This window comes from Papaver somniferum, chromosome 3, assembly GCF_003573695.1.
Source record: "Papaver somniferum cultivar HN1 chromosome 3, ASM357369v1, whole genome shotgun sequence".
In the NCBI taxonomy this organism is placed as follows: Eukaryota; Viridiplantae; Streptophyta; class Magnoliopsida; order Ranunculales; family Papaveraceae; genus Papaver; species Papaver somniferum.
Window position 1 is genome coordinate 125321643 of NC_039360.1, and position 3005 is coordinate 125324647.

The following is a 3005-nucleotide window of genomic DNA, read 5'->3' on the forward strand; positions in this document are numbered from 1 at the left end:
CTTAAATATTAAGCATTCACAAAAAGTAAACTTACAAACAGCTTTACAAACAGACTAATTAAACATCTACAAAAAACATAAGATACACTAATAACACACACACACAAAAAAAAAAAGAAAAAAAAAGACATAATTAAACAAAAGATGATGGATCGAGATGTGATTCAATACCATTCTTGCATAGCAGAACCATGAAAACATAAGACTAGATCATTTGGAATCCCCTTCTTCTTCACTGCTACTGTCGACAATCGTAACCACATCTTTGTATGGCCAATCATCATCAACATCATCGTCTTCATCTTCATCCTCAAGCGGTGGCCCAAACCAAAAGAAGTGTTCTGGATCATCCAAATCATCATCATCATCATCATCCTCAGAATCATACTCATCATCATCATCATCCTCGGAATCATACTCATCATCCTATTCATCGTCCTCCTTTTCTTCATCGTCAACAACATCATAATCATCATCCTCTTCATCTTCAAAACAAGGAACAACCTTGCAACCAAAATAACCAACAATCTCGTTTTCTTCATCATCAAGAAGAAGAAATCGGAAGGAAGTTACTACTATAGAAGTCATTTTCTCTGGTTTGATACTAAAACTTTCAGTTTTTGATACTGAAACCCTAGGTTCAGTTTAAAGAGAGACTTGGAAAAGAAAAATCCGAGTAGTAGTACTCTCCTAGTCTTCCTTGCTCGTGTTTTATACCGTGACACACGTTTTCACTTTACGATTCAACCTCTAGCTTACCCACGTACAAGCATGATAACTTGGCTAGTGAACAAGTATAGCTTTGGAAAATAAATAAATACATTATAATATAAAATAAAAAACTTGGGTGGAAAATTAATATCAAGGATTTGAACTTGGAAGAAATATAAATTGGTTTACAAGCTCGTCCAAGAGTGACATCGGTAAAAATGGAAAATCAACATTAAGCAATTTGTCTCGGTGGAAATACTCCGTGGAAACTTAGATTTGGACGAAAAATTCTTGCTAAGGTCGTGACATCTAAATAAATAAAAATTGGTTTAGAAGCTCGTCCAAGAGTGACATCGATAAAAATTAAAAATTACCATGATCGTGAAATCGAAATATAAATTGGTTTACAAGCTCGTCCATGAGTGAAATCAGTAAAAATAGAAAATTAAATCAATTTATCTCGGTGATCTCCGGAAACTTAGATTTGGATGAAATATAATTGCTAAGATATCTTGACATCGAAATAAAAATCTGGGGTTTATAAGCTTGTCCAAGAGTAACATCGGTAAAAATTGAAAATTACCATCAATCAATTTATCTTGGTGGAGATATTCCCCGGTAAACTTAGATTTGGGCGATAAATTGTACTTGCTAAGATTGTGACATCGAAATATAAATTGGTTTATAAGCTAGTCCATGACATCAGTAAAAATAGAAAATTAATTCAATTTATCTCGGTGATCTCCGGAAATTAATTCAATTTTACAAGCTCGTTCAAGAGTGACATCGGAAAAAATGGAAAATTACCATCAATCAATTTATCTTGGTGGAAATACTCTCGGAAACTTAATTTTGGATGAACTATACTCTTTATGATCGTGACATCGAAATAAAAAATGGTTTAGTTGAATAAGCCATGTCCAAGAGTGACATTGGTAAAAAAACTTGGATATCGAGTCTTGTCGACGAAGCCAATCATAGTCGTTCGTGAATTCATAATGCCGACCAATCAAATAAACTAGTTACACCTGACAACCTAAGATCCCCAAACATCCTTGCCAATATTATCGGCTGATCGGTCCGATACGACCAATAATGTGATATTATCGGATATTCATATTTATGTACCACTGATATTTCATGTTTCGTCCAGAATAAAGGCATAAACATGATAAAATCCTATATTATCGGCCAGTATTTTAAAAAATAAATACCGTTCGATTCTTTTAATACAAATTTAGCTAGCTAGAATTGCTTCTAAGAATATGAATTGGGATTTTAATCAAAAAAAATTGCACAAAAAAGCATTTATGATCTTCTAAGGCACTAGCTAGTACTATATTACTCCGTAACAATTTATTTGTTTGCTTTTAAGAATATGTGAATTGGGAGTAAAATAGTGCAATGTAGTTGGCTAAAGTAGTAAAGAAAAGATACTACTATATATCCAACGCACTAGTAACAAAGGAATTAGCTAGTACAATAATAAGTACTCCAGTTTAGATGTTATGCGGTAACAACAACAACAACAACAACAAAAATAGAAAATATCTTGAAGGGAAATCAAATTTCAAAAACGTTAGTGAGGAACAATGGTTGACTTTAGTTATTTTAAGTTTGAGGTTGGAGGTTCGAAACTCTTTAGACATTTTTTATTTTTCTTTAAAATTTAGGTATTATGTGGGACAATGTTGATTTGATTTTGCTTGACTTATTTTGTTTTTGGTCAGGACTCAGGGACCAGGGTATTGAGATATGGCATGATGCCTGAACCAAACCATGCTGCAGTTCAAGATATGGCCCATATGTTAACTAATTATCAAATCAAATAATTATGCCAAATATACACAAGTGTGCTGATTTTATTTGGTATTTGACCTTATGTTTGACCATTTTTTGTACACCTAACTAAGTTTGACCATTTTTTGTACACCTAACAAATCTCACCAATGTTAAGCCATTTCAGGTGTGAACACTGTCATTATAGATGCAATACACCAGCGACACATCATGTCCCTCAACAGGTGCTGGAACTGCAGTATCTACCAAAAAATCAAATATGATAATTAGTGCTTGGTTGAACTGTCTATCAACCCCTTCATGGCAGATTTATTAGATATTGACCATCGGAAGAGTCTGCAATTAGGCTAATGGGGTGTACCAAATTAGTGGCGGGCGTACCAGCCCGAAGGCAAAACCAGTTTTCTTTTATGATTTTTGGACCCACCTCCCGCTAATTTGGTACACTCCCATTAGCAATGTTGGTGTGCAGGAGTTATTATGATGGGTTTAGG